Source organism: Lissotriton helveticus, chromosome 5_1 (genome assembly GCF_964261635.1).
Source record: "Lissotriton helveticus chromosome 5_1, aLisHel1.1, whole genome shotgun sequence".
Taxonomy (NCBI): domain Eukaryota; kingdom Metazoa; phylum Chordata; class Amphibia; order Caudata; family Salamandridae; genus Lissotriton; species Lissotriton helveticus.
The window spans coordinates 1,294,682,472-1,294,696,307 of NC_136065.1; the positions used below are offsets into that span (position 1 = coordinate 1,294,682,472).

Here is a 13,836-nt window from a genome sequence, read left to right on the forward strand (position 1 = left end):
GACAAGGTTGGTTGAAGTCTCTGTGGTCTTAGAGTCTGATTTAGAGATTGGCAGATAGGTATTCCACCACAAAGGTGATGTATATACTGTCCACCCATTATAGCCTAATGCGGTTGAAATAAGGTGGACAGGATATCCTTTATATCTGTGACAGTGTTCCCATCAGCCAAATTCTAAATCAGCCCTTCATGTTTCAGCTAAAGTTCTTTTTTGATAAGCAGGAAGAGGATGATTTCAGACAACAGGCAAGGGTAGGGTATCTCTCAACTATAGGGATAAATGTTCCCTGACAGTCAGCATCTACTTGCATCATTCATTGCCCTGCTGGCAGCATCAGTACTGGTCAGTTTTCTGTCATATGGTAACACCTCCCAATGTCATGGAAGACCATGAAGTGGTGGTAACAGATAAGAGAGCTATCATTTTTGCAGACTGCTCCCACCCTAATGTGGGGGCAGGGTAAACATTTGCTGGGCTCCTGGGCTCCTGGGCTCCTGGGCTCCTGGGCCCTATACCAGGCATTCTCAGTTTAATTGAAGAACAAACAAGCCTCCCTATCTCATCACAATGGTGTGAAGATCTCTCCACCTTTTTTATTGAAAAGATCCAAAAGATCCAAGATAGCCTTGGGACCGCCTCCCAAGAGCAGAGGTCTTTACTTCTGCCTTCTCTTCCCTGTTCCAGAGCACCTATCCAGCTTTTTTCACAGTTCAGGCTTCCTGAGGGGCGGGATGTTTTAGCCATCCTTAAATCTTTGAAATCAGGATCCCCCTCAGACCCCTGTCCGGCTAGAGTTCTGGGCGGGGTGGCCGAGGTAGTTCATCTTTAGGCTGCAGCCCTTGTTAATGGCTCACTTCAGTCAGGCACAGTCCCCCACCAATGGAAGCAAGCCAACCTCCTTCCTCTCCTCAAGAAGCCTTCTGCGGATCCTTCCATCTCCTCTAACTACTTCCCCATCTCCCTCCTACTGGCCTTGGCTAAGGTCTGTTAAAAGGTGGCCTTTAGGCATCTGGAGGAGTTCGTTGAGTCTTCGGGGGCTCTCCACCCTGCTCAATTAGGGTTCAGGGCATCCTATAGCACTGAGACGGCGCTGGTTGAGATAACTGAGGCTATTAGGGAGTGCCTGAAAGCGGGCGGCAGGGCGGCTCTGATTTTATTAGACCTCTCTGCCACCTTCGACACGGTTCCCCATCAACAACTCCTCGCCCGATTGTCTGCCATCGGCATTGCGGGCCCGGCTTGGGACTGGGTCAAATCCTTTCTTGATAACCGCACCCAACAGGTGTGGATGCCGTCGTTACATCATCTGTAAGTAAACTGTCCACGGGGGTCCCGCAGGGGTATACCCTTAGCCCCCTGCTTTTTAACATTTAATTGACACCTCTGATTTTCCTGGCTGAGGGGCTGGGTGCCATAATAATAGCTTATGCCGATGACACTCAGCTCCTATTCACTTGGAAGGACTCTTATCTTCAAACTGACATTGCTCACAAGTGTCTTTCATCTGTATTCTCCTGGCTGGCTCATGCCAGACTTAAATGCAATGAAGACAAGTCCGAGGTGCTCCTTTATGGCCAGTTTCCTCCTTCCTTCAGAGAGACACTCTGGCATCCTGATTTTCCACGCCCTAAGTCTGAGGGTGGGCCTGCTAAGAACCTGGGAATATGGTTTGGGGAAGATCTGTGCTTTCACAATCAAATAAAAAACTTACAGGAGTCTGTTTTGGCTCTCTCAAAACCCTGAGGCATTTTTTTACCCTGCTGCCACGCACTGCCAGGGAAATGGTTCGTCATGACCACACCCGTTTTCGTTGCTGTACAGCACAGCAGGGGAAACTACCAAGCAGCGATGTGGTTAATACTTCTGCACACGCATGCCACAGTTCACCTACACGCCAGGACACTCCAGAGTATTAGTGCGCGGTACAAATCTCTATATCACATAACATAACAAGGAATCTGGGGGTCAGTTACAACTAGTCGTTGTTCAAGGTTGTTCTGTATCGCCTCCCCTCACTCCTTCATTTGGGGTCATGCTTGGATTGACGGCTGGGGTTTTAACTCTCCTATCCACATGCCATGGCTGGTAAGTGACTGATGCAGAAGGGAGGGGCCAGAAGACAATCAATAAGGCCTCCTATGTGACCTATTACACAAATTGAGACCGTTGTCTTGGATTTGACTAGATCAGAGTCGGCTGTATCGTGTAGCCACATTTTCAACATGCAAAGAAAAAGTGGACAGGTTGCCATGCTTGTTGGTTTCCACTCAATGTCAGGATATAACACTAGGATGACATTCCTGTTGAAGGATTGCGCTTATGTAATAACAGTATCCACAGGAGCTGTTGTTCCTTTCTCCAAAATAATTGGCTTTGCATAGCTGGCAATCGTAGGAGGGAGGTGGGGTAAAACAGCCCTCTTCCTTGGGCTACTGTGTTCATTCTGAGAGGCCAGCAGTCGGATTAATATTACTAGTGAGCTTTCCTCCTCAAGCTGGGCTACACACTCCTGTAGGTGCTGGCTGGCTGATTGTTGCCTGGTGTGGTAAAGGATCTCCTTGATTTATGGTGGGCTCCTTGCTACTGAGACCACCTTCAGCTTGAAGACCAAAGTATACCTAGCTCAACCCCCAGCTTGCACTTCTGGTACCTGCTCCTCTACAGTGGCCAGTGTACTTATTGCTAATACAAAAGAGGAGGAAGAGAACATAAGAAAGTTCCTTTATTCTCATATGGGTCAAACACATTGCATAGGCATACTGTGCCCACTGGATGGGAATAGACCACTCACTGTCAGAGGGATTGTGTCAGTAATTAATGAGGTTACAGTGTGAGGGACCCATGAACCAGTAGTGGTTAACCTGTTATATAAGACTGCTAATTTCTCCAATTAATCCCTGAATATTCGCATACTTGGGAGTCTGTGTACCTGTGAGAAAAAACTGAACATACAGGTTGGCTGCTATTGCTGTGTTCTCTGAAACGTCTAACCTACGCTAACTCCATGAGCCTTGTGAGTTGTTGCAGATTTTACATGGTTGCAGCAAGGATTAAGCGTGGTTGCTGGCTTGCCCAGAACTCAGTCTTCATTCATGATGGATTTGCCACGATGGGACTCACGGTGAAGCAACAGGACCAACAATGTAGCACCTGCCTCTGTTGTAACAGAGGGACAACTCAACATAGGCACACACATTATCATGTGTTCCATTGCAGAATCAGTCAGCAGCCCTTATCAAAAAGCAATGTAATTAGCACACTTGATACTTTGCACAAGCGTTGCATTCAATTCCCATAAATGCCTCATTGTCTTAGTCAGTTCCACCTTGTCTGTGAGAAATACAGAATCCTGTGGTTGGATCTTTTTGCTTCCCCAGACAATGCATTGTGTCCCCTTTTTTGCACAGAGACACCATATCCTCAGGCATAGGCAGTTGAGGCACTGGCAATCCCTGGGCCTCTGGGGTGGCTGTATCCTTTCCCCCCAATTCCCCTCCTTCCAAAAGTTCTCCAGAAAATCAGAATGAAGGAGGCCCATGTGATCCTGATTGCGCCTTATTGGTAGGGGTGCAAAAGACACACAATTGATGAACGGAATGCAGAACCAATCAAAACATTCACCCCCACTCAAGAGATCTGTGTTAAATCCATCATTCTTTTGCTCACCATGCCACCCCAGTTTAGACCTGGCCATATGCAAATCAGTCTTGACCCTGTGCCTCATGGGAACATTCCACCCTGAACTGTTAAGCCAGGTCCTCCCTGGACCGGAAACAATGATCCTAGGACCGGTTTCGGGGTTCCACCCCTCTTCAGCCAGGATAGCTTGAATCCAGTGGCACAGTGAGCCCGGGACCCATGACTAGGCATAGGGAGAAAGAGCATCCTCTGGTGCTGCTTTGGCATATGCGAGGTTTCTTTGCGAAGGAGAAGTGTACAGAGTGGAGATTCCTAGGTGGCCTGTGGAAGTGCAGGCACAGCCATTGCTAGGGCATACTCTTCGGTGGGGAAACCATTCCTGCGGATGTACTCAGACCTTCCACTATGGTGGTCTCTGCTTCCTGGGTGGAGGAATGAGGCGTTTTCTTACTTGAGACTGCCGAGCGGCTACTTGGTCCTCACAACAGATCTTCAATTAACTTTATTGTCTTTCTGTTTGTGATGATTTAGATGATCATTTTGGCTCCAAAGTTCTGACTACAACAATGAAGTAATTGCTGTTCTTCTAATAAACAAGTGTTGCATATGTTTGGTGTAGTGCAACTTTTTTTTACTGCTTGGATACATCCTGAAGTGTAAGGCCTTGGACGAGAATGGAGACAAAATAGCGGCCAATTTTCAGCAGGGCATGCTGGCCATCAGCAATTGGATGTCAGTCAACTGCCTCAAATTGAACTCCAACAAATCCGAGGTCATGACATTCGGTAAGCTCACCCCTACTTGGTCAGATGCATGGTGGCCCACTAACCTAGGGTCTCCCCCTTCCCAGTCACCAAGGTTAAAAACCTAGGAATACTCATAGATGATAAACTTACTTACTCTGCCCATGTCAACTCCACTGTATCGTCATCTTTCTTCAAACTCAAAGCCCTAAAAAAGATCTTCCCTTTTCTTTCCCCTAACTCTGGTAAAACTATGGTTACATCATTTGTTATGTCGTCAGTGGACTACTGCAATGGACTCCTGGTCAATGCCCAAAGCAAGGTCATTAAAAGGTTGCAGTCCATACAAAACGCCGCGGCCAGATTGCTTTCAGGTACCCCTAAATTCCAACCAATCGCCCATACCATTAAAAACTATCACTGGCTAGCACTGAAAAACAGTATAAAGTTTAAAGCTCTCTGTATCGCCTACAAAGCCTCTCACAAACAGGGCCCGCGATTTCTTGTCAACCCTTTCGCATTCCATGTCCCCAAACGACCACTTCGCTCAATGAATGCGTCTATCATGTCAGTCCCACGCACTAGAACTGTCGCCTGGGGCGACCGCAGTTTCCATGTATCAACGGCCAAACTTTGGAGCTCCCTTGAACCCGACGTTAGGTTGGCCCCCACTCTGACCATTTTCAGAAGAAAAATAAAGACATGGCTTTTCAACCAATAACTCCTTTCTCCTCCCTTCTTCATTCTGCTTCGTCCACAGCGCCGAGACGCCCTCGGGCAATTGTTCGCGCTATACAAGTCACATAAATAAATAAATAAATGAAGAGTACCAGTAAGTAACAAGTTATTTATTTATTAGTGCCCCCGATCATAGTTTAAATAGCTATAATGGTACACATATATGTTCAGGCTGAAATCCTTAGATCATATCGATAAACACAGCCTCTGCGTCTAATTGTCTCCTAATTGCCGTTTAAAAATATTGCCTCCATAAAGACCTCCCAGTTGGCTTGGACTACCGTGCTACCCGTCCTCTGGAGGCTGGGGATGCCTTCCTGCTGCTGTATTTGGTCAAGATATCCGTCAGCACTCTGCCACCCGTGACAGATGCCCCTCGGCTCAGCCAGACCACCGTAAATCACTCAAGCAGAGTCGCATACTCAGAAAGGATAAAAATATTTTTCGCTAGGGATTTAAGCCGGTGTCAGAAACGAGACACCCCCGCCTGCTGGCAGGAGAGAAGTGGTCCGGCCTGGTGCGTTTTCAACTGTTTATACTGTTTGCCAAAGAGAAGGTTGGAGGGCTCCTGCCTCTGTAAGCTCGAGCTCAAAATGTGATACAATAGCAACACTACTGTGCACAAAAGACACGCACGTTGTGTCCGTCGCGTTGTCGAGACGTCTTGCAAGGACCACGGCCTGACACCTCAAGGTAAGAAGCATTTTTTCAGGGACCGCGCATCACATTCTGCGGGGGGGGGGGGGTCGTTTTGTGTTACGCCACTGGCCAGCTCCTCTCTTTAGTTGCAACTCTACATGCCCGCGCCTATGGAATCCATAGGGGCTGAACACTGAACTCAGAGGGGTCAGATTTCACATCTGGAATATTCTCGGAGTCCGACGCCACCACTCGCCGAAGCCGCCTTCTCCGTTCTAAGCTGCTCCTGTCTCTCAGACCAACAACAGACATGATTGCACAGTGCGTTACCCAAAGGCCATTTCTTTGAGCCAGTCACCAGCATCCAAGTTTCGGTGGAACAGGAAAGATTCGAAGTACATTTTGGAAATGAAAAGATGGCTCCTCTCACAAACACTCATAACATAACCTTCTTTTTTTCTGAAATATTTAGCTCTTACAACTACATTTGTGGAATAAGCAGCAAGGCCCTGACTTTTAGGCTGTCAAGCGTGTGTAATGTAACATATTTACCCTCGAGAAAATCAGTGGAAAGCATTGCGACGCACTATACGAGCGACAGGGCAAAAAAACTTTACCAGCTACCCCCTGGCGACAGTAACATTGCAGTCTACGTGATAAATGCGGATCTAAAAAATGCACCACGTACCCACATTCTCTTTTCCGGAATAAAAGGTCACATTTGTTCAGTTCTGGAACTGAGAGCTACATCGTATGTATTTACTTAATCTGTAATACTGTATTCGAAAGCATCTGCCCCAGTTTGACAGCTCTTGCGAAGTATTGTAAGATATTTACCTACGAATCTATAAGCTACACTGCAGCAACTGCCCACTTCTGTCTCCATCAATAACTGTCTGAAGAGACAGCACCTTCCTGCTTTGAATTGTGTCTGTTTCCTGAAAGGTTTTGTGCCCAATTCAGCATTAACGCTAGGCACGAAGGATCAATGAAAGGAAGGAACATTTGGTTATTTATTAGCAGCTTTTATTGAGCTCTGGTAAATGAGGGGCATTCAAAATGGCCGCTCTGAAAACAGCGTCAGCGTCCGGTTCTGGCCATATCGGCATTTGATGTGTGAGACTTCCAAACATGGTACACTATCTAACTATCCAACACAGGTCTTCACTTGCCACAGATATACGCGTCATATATTTTGCTCCCACAAAGTATAAGGTCAGGTCAGTGGGGCTTTCTGTTTTTGGCCTACATTCGCAGTAGGCAATACGTTTCCGTGAACTCAGAGCGGCCTGCGCGTTCCAGGACAATCCCTGTGATACTACGCACATGGCTTCAACAGATTACATGTAATGTGTCTCAGTGATAATCTCCACACTCTGTCACTGGACAGCTATTCTGGGCGCCATATGCCTGAACAGTTACGGGCCTTTTCCGACTATCCATCTTCAGAAGCAATCTCCCACTCCGAGGCCTGCTCCCTGTTTTGTGTTGTGTCAGTGATATTTGAAAAGCGCAGTCTGTCACGTATATGGCTTAGTAGCCAACGCATGCTTCTATGCGCCTACTCCCAATGTTTCGATGGTTAGAAGTGGATGCATTTATATATAGCAATCATCTATGGCTGTCCTACAAATAACTATAGCAGACCACGAGTCAAACCCTGTCTCTATGCAGTTGTAATAATTCAGTAGCGCAACCGAGTGCCTGTATTTTTGGAAAAACCGCTGGGCCGGCCGGCCAAACACACATGCGCACTTACAAGTGCACGTGGCACTCCTCCTCCCCCCTCCCATGGCCCGGCCCGCCCGCCTGACCTACACGAGCTGACTCAGAGCCAGCAAAGGAAAAATAAAACAATGATAAAAAATGGTTTTATTTTTGACATGATGGCTCTGAGCCAAAGGGGCGATGCTCCTCCGCCATTGTGGCCGAGCCGCCCCTGATTTCGATCTGTCAGTTTTGTTTCAAATCCATCTGTTTCAAACCATCTTTGCTAGTATTGGGAGGTAGGACATTTGAAAACGATATCTGTGTTCTTTTAACCTAAGTTTCCGGATTTCTTTTATAAAAGTCACAAGGTGTCTCCTGAGCGCCACAGCCTAACAATGCAAACACAAGGAGATGGTGGACAGAGCGCTGAAACTTTTCAGACACTCACCCCCCCAGTCACAGATCTGGGTTGAATCCATCATCGTTCTTTAGCTCACTTCGACCCCAGTTCAGACACAGCTATATGCAAAACTGCTACCTTACTAGACTACAGCTTTGCTTGATTGCTGCCCTGAGGCTCTCATTAGAGGGTCTGGACCTGAACCCAGGACTCCCGGGATGACTCCAAGGGCTAGTCTGCTGGCCTCCTGTTCAGAGCCACAGGGACATAGCAGGCTCACAACCACCTGAACCAGCACCCAGATGCAGCTGGGGTAAGCCCCAGAACCCCAAGTGTTGTCCCTCAGGTCCTGGATCCTTGTGTGGCCTTGGAGGAACTGAATTGAAGTTTTTGGGCTCTATGCAACCACAAACCAGCCCATTGGAACCTAAACCTTGTCGCTCACACTGCCCGCCAACACGAAGTTCCATCAGCTCGATCCTTTGTGCTACAGCATTGACCGCTCGGGGGAGCGCCAATGCAAAGGCCCAACAGTTCGTGATAACAACAGGATCTTCATGCTACAGTCGAGTTGGTGATGCGGTGAGAGCAAGGTTAGTGATTTTATTACATTTTTTTTTTCATTTTACCTATTCCGGCATCTGTCAACTTCCCCCTCGCCCCGTCCCATTGCTATTACATGTGCCAGTCGCGCCTGTTCAAAAGAATTCTGAAACTATCTTCAACAATATGTTCTGCCGGACCCGAACTGCAGCAAATGTACAGGTGTGGACATGATCTGCTCTAGCTCAAATTGTTTATTATACAAGCATGATATTTGCAGGGCCTCTTGATCACATTTTGCATGCATCGGATTCACCCTCCTCCACAGATTGTTAAGCCATTGAGATACAGCACAACTATTGAAAGCAGGCGGAGGGGTACAAGAGCATTATGTGCATTATCTCCAGGGGAGAATCCCACTCACGAGCTCCACAGCCCTGCTTCGGGGATATTGCGGGGGTAGGGAGGAGAGTCGAGTCGGGGAGTATATTGACTCTTGGCACAGGTGAGACATGACAAACAGAACTTTATATAAAAGGTTGTGGTATTTATTTTTAGCACTGCTTTTCCCTAGGTTGGGTCACGAGCACCTACCACAAGGAAGCACAAAGAAAGTGTTGTGCTGATGTTTTGTTAGTCCCCCAATTGTCTGTGCCCTTAGCTGCCGACATGAGTGTTTATCTTATTGACATTTGTCACCTGCTAATTGTTCTACCCCTTAATGTGCCCCTATCATTCAACTTGATCATATTTTGCTTGTGTGCACATTCAGTGTAAGAAACTCCATGGTCCGTATCATGAGAGCTCCTTAACCACTACAGGCACATTAAAAACAGGCATTTGGTTCTGTGCTGAGGCATCGGAGTCCATCATGATATGGCTCAACAAGCTGTAAAATGAACGGTGCACCAGCGCAGACAGAGGCGTAACACACAACCCCCTACAGCACAGGGGTGGGGCCCACCCATCACAGGGCCCCCCAATGGGGCCCCAAACCTTCAGACGGCCTGCATTCAGGCCAATGAAAATCTGTAAGATATGGGAGACTCAGGGGCCCCTCGTGACATTCTGCCAGGGGGCCCCATCATTTTGTGCTATGCCACTGAGTTCAGGTCAGAGCTAAGTGTCAGTTTAAGGGGGTAAACAGCCTTTACAATACCGCCGTTACCATTCAATACCATTACCATGCATCCATTACAATACATATGCCTTTACCATGCAAACTTTTACTAAGCAGATGCCTTCACCACACATGCCTTTACAACGAAAATGTAAGTATTTTGCAGGTACATAAAAAGCATAGATAGATAGATAGATAGATAGATAGATAGATAGATAGATAGATAGATAGATAGATAGATAGATAGATAGATAGATAGATAGATAGATAGATAGATAGATTAGGTTATGTGTGTTTTTAGGGTTTAGGAGTGAGTGCGGATATTGGGTGGCTAGGTTTTTTTTAGGTTTAGGGTAGGTTAGGGTATTTGGGTGGAAAGGGTATTTTAGGGTGGAATACTTACATTTTCGTAGTAATTGTTTGGTAAAGGCATATTTGCGGGTAAACTTTTGCATGGTAAAGGCATATGTGTTGTTAAGAATGTGTGATAATGGCACACGTGGTTCCATCATACATCCGTTTTTGTGTTTTGCAGTATATAAAGTACATACATAAGTCTTTTCCAAGGTAGTGCATGTGCTGCCGGCAGCTTTGGTAATAAACAGAGGGAGGCAATCACTGCTCACTGTTTCCGAGCTGTGCTGTCTGCAGATTATGCATTAACTCGAAGAAGTTGCGCGTTAATGCAAGCACTTTAGACACTGTAGATGTGCTGGCTCTGCTCTGAGCCAGCACATCTGTGCATGATACAACCCCATTTGTGTCACATTTTTAACCTTGTGAGCCAAGCTAGTTTTGCACATAAACAAATAATGTTCTTTTTTTCCCCCATGGGTTAGTCTACTTGAATGACCCTTCAGTTTCGGTCGTGCTGAAATGATTGACATCAGCATTTTGCTAAAGCGTTTTTAATGCTGACTACGACGGCCCTGAAAAAAGCCACCAGCTGTGTGTGCCTTAAGAGGTGAGCCGAGGCCCCTTTAAACGGAGCCGAGAAGAATACATCATACAAGAGGGGGAGTGTTCATTGCTTTCAAAAGACTGTTAAAGTGATTTAAGTCTTTAAAAACCAAAGGAAACTATATTTATAGAAACACAGTGGTTCTTCTTATGACATGGGGAAGTTTTGCTGGAATATGTCCAGTGGACCAAACCACCAATATCTAGAAAGTTGCAAAATCTAAATCGAGGAGGTGTGTCTGGTGCTGAATTCATCAACTGTTGAATCAGAGCAAGTGGACTTGACCAGACTACATGATGTGAAGCAAACAATGTATCCACACAGCCTCAGTTCTCTCACCTCACACAGCTGGAGACGACAGGCGAACCCTAATACTGAGGCTGGTGGAAAGTGTACTGGAGCCCCCGGGCCCTGCTGGGCCTGAGCTCCTGCCTGAATCTATTCTTGTCAAGCCTCCAAACTCCTCATGCCGCAGAGGAGGTGCCATAAATGAGGTGCTAGTCAGCACAGTGAGCTGACTGCCACTGTGCAGCGATGCAGACTTCATGGACAGCAGGAGCGGCCCATGCAGGTAAGGGCGGTGAGGCGGTGTGGGGGGGGGGACTCGACAGACGATGAGCGAAAAATAAATATTGAATTTTCCCTTGTCGTTGTCTGTCGAGTCCCCCCCCCCATACCCCACCCCACCACCCACCGCTCTTACCTGCATGGGCGGCTCCTGACGTACAGACTCCAGGAGTGGAGTCGGTGTCTCTCTGTTATTTGTCGGGCTTGGGTGAGGGGTTCCCTTTGTCGCTGTTGGCACATGAGCCAGTTTTTGGCTGCTGGTGCTGCATGGTGGCTGCATGACTGCCTATCAGGAGGGATGTGAGTAATTTTCTCTCTGAATGCCATTGGCTGGGCCAAGGCATCTGGTGTGGCCTCAGGTGTGTGCATAATGCAGTTTTGAGTTGATGACCAACAGGGCAGACCTGTGTCTCATATGTGATTGTCTATAGAATGAGCTTTGCATGATGCACTCCTCTTGATGGACGTGCTACCTATTCAATGAAACCCATCAGTGCCCGTGTAGTTGAGACGGTGCTCATGAGTTTCCTCTGGAAGAGGTTTAAACAACTACTCTGAGGAAGAGATGCACCTGCAACAGCCTCTAGTTTGCTTCTGTTCGCTCGACTGTAGTGGACTATTTTGGACTCTGCCGCTGGACATACATCATCTGCTTCATGTCTCTTCCTTACCACATCCAGATGTGTTACTACCATTGGTGCAGAAGGTGCAGTGACATGTATGCCTAAAGTCTTGAGGTGCCCATTGAACCAGACAATGCTGTATTTTACTATCCCAGCACCATTGAAAGGGGCCATTTTCCTTGCTTGCACTAGGGCCCACGGCATCGTTGCTGCTCTACTGACCGCCTCTGAAAGTTTTCAGGACTTTATGATCTTGCTCTGCTTTTTTTTAGTTTTTCTTTATTGCCTAAATTATTGTACAGATTCATTAAAAATGAAAAGTGTATGCATGCAGAAAATTATAGATGCACCATACAAAAACGGCATAATTTCCCCCTTTTCTAAAAATGAAGTAGCCAGTAGGAGTTTTAACTGAAAAGCAAGTGGCGCCAATGGGGATAAAAGTGCCAAACTTCTCGCCTAATCTCTTGCATTACATAGTGGTAGCCAGGAACCCTGAGCTGGGTGTCAACACTTTTCAGAGACCACTGGCACCCTTGCACGAGGTTCTATCAGGCTTCCAGGACAGCCTGTACCTTCTCATCACTTTCTTGCCCGAGACATCAACACACCTTGTATTTGGCCAGGCCACTCTAGAAGTACTCAGAAGCTGGATGAGGTCCCAGCCGTGACAGATGATTCAGCAGCACATAATACACCCTGAACCCAATCCAAGGGTGCATTAGCTGATTACACAACCACCTCCAGGGCCAGTAGGGAGATTATAACTAGCCTGATCAAGTGCATCGTTGATGACATACGAACTCAGTACGTTGTATCCATGCATCTCAATAGCAACGAACCCCCCCCTCCACCTCACCCCCCCTCCCACCCCCATTAGTTCTGGTGATGTTGCGATGGTTGGTTTGTGGAAAAGGTCAACCTGTGTAAAACATTTATACCCTCATTACGACTAGCCCAATAATTCAGCTACAGCCCCATCGGAATGATAAGTGTTAGGGAGCGCTCATCTCAGTAGTGTTTCACCACAGATTTCACCTACTGCAAGCAGGCAAAGTGTCCCTGTGCAATGCAAACATATAGAAATTGACACAATAAGTGCAAGTTTCATGTTTTATATCCCAAAAACTATAATGATGTTTTTTTTTCTGCCCCTGGAAGTATTGGAATCAGAGGAAACATTTAATGGAAAATTTAATACATGGGAAATAATGGGCATCATTAACAGTCATTGAAATGAGGGCCTTGGCGACCACTATCTGACGGGCTGATGACCCCACACTCTACACCATCAGAAGAGAAAACTGAACGATGTGTTTTATTTCCAAAATTCCCTTTGCTTCTGCAGAAAACCAGCAGTAGGGTGCGCACACTTGTTATGTAGGAGCACACGTGACCTATAGCGTAGATCAGTTTTGAGTTCTGGCCCTCAGACTTCATGATAGTTCGGAACATAAGGTAGAGCACACTAGTGTGTATATGTCAATACCACTAGGCAGAATCAGTGCCATCTTAGTCGTCTTTCTACTATCCCTTTCATAATATATGTTGTTAATACAACCAATTACATAATGGCTTATTTTCCTCTGCATGTGAAGCCCTGGGACCGCCAGAAAATAACGAGCTCTTATTGCGATGCATGTGAGGCGGGCGCAGAGTGCAGGACTGCAGGGGTCTTTGTCAGGCAGTGACAGACCCTATGAGAAAGGCGTTGCTCCGCACTTGTCGTTTTACAGCTTTTACCACAAACTGTGGGAGAACAAATGTCTGCAGATGCCGGGAAGGGTTCTTTTGGGGATTTTGTGCTGCCTCGGGCAAGCTTTTGATGGGGCGAAACGTGGGCGTCTATAAGGTGCTCCTGCCTGGTGCAGACGTTCGTAAGGGTAAGAACGGAAGTGTGCTTATGCATGAGTAATACACCTGCATTGGGTGTGGGTTTGTGGTGGACTCCATTGCTGGAGTGGATGTGAACCCCATAACGCGGATTGTTGTTTGCTATTGTCAGTGCTGAGAACGGATACATAGAAGTGGAGGTGCCCTATACCAGAGTAGCTACTTGCTTCCTTGAAGTGCCGGCACTCTCCAATTAAAAACAGTGCCCCTCTGCTAAGAAGTGCTGATACACGGGCCCTGACAGTGCCGGCCCATGTGAA

General features: G+C 46.9%; 1 protein-coding gene across 1 annotated transcript in view; it reads right to left on the reverse strand.

Annotated features, from left to right (window-relative positions):
* MYBPH (myosin binding protein H) overlaps positions 1-13,836 on the reverse strand; it is a 141,058-nt gene that overhangs the window by 54,024 nt on the left and 73,198 nt on the right. The window lies entirely within an intron of this gene.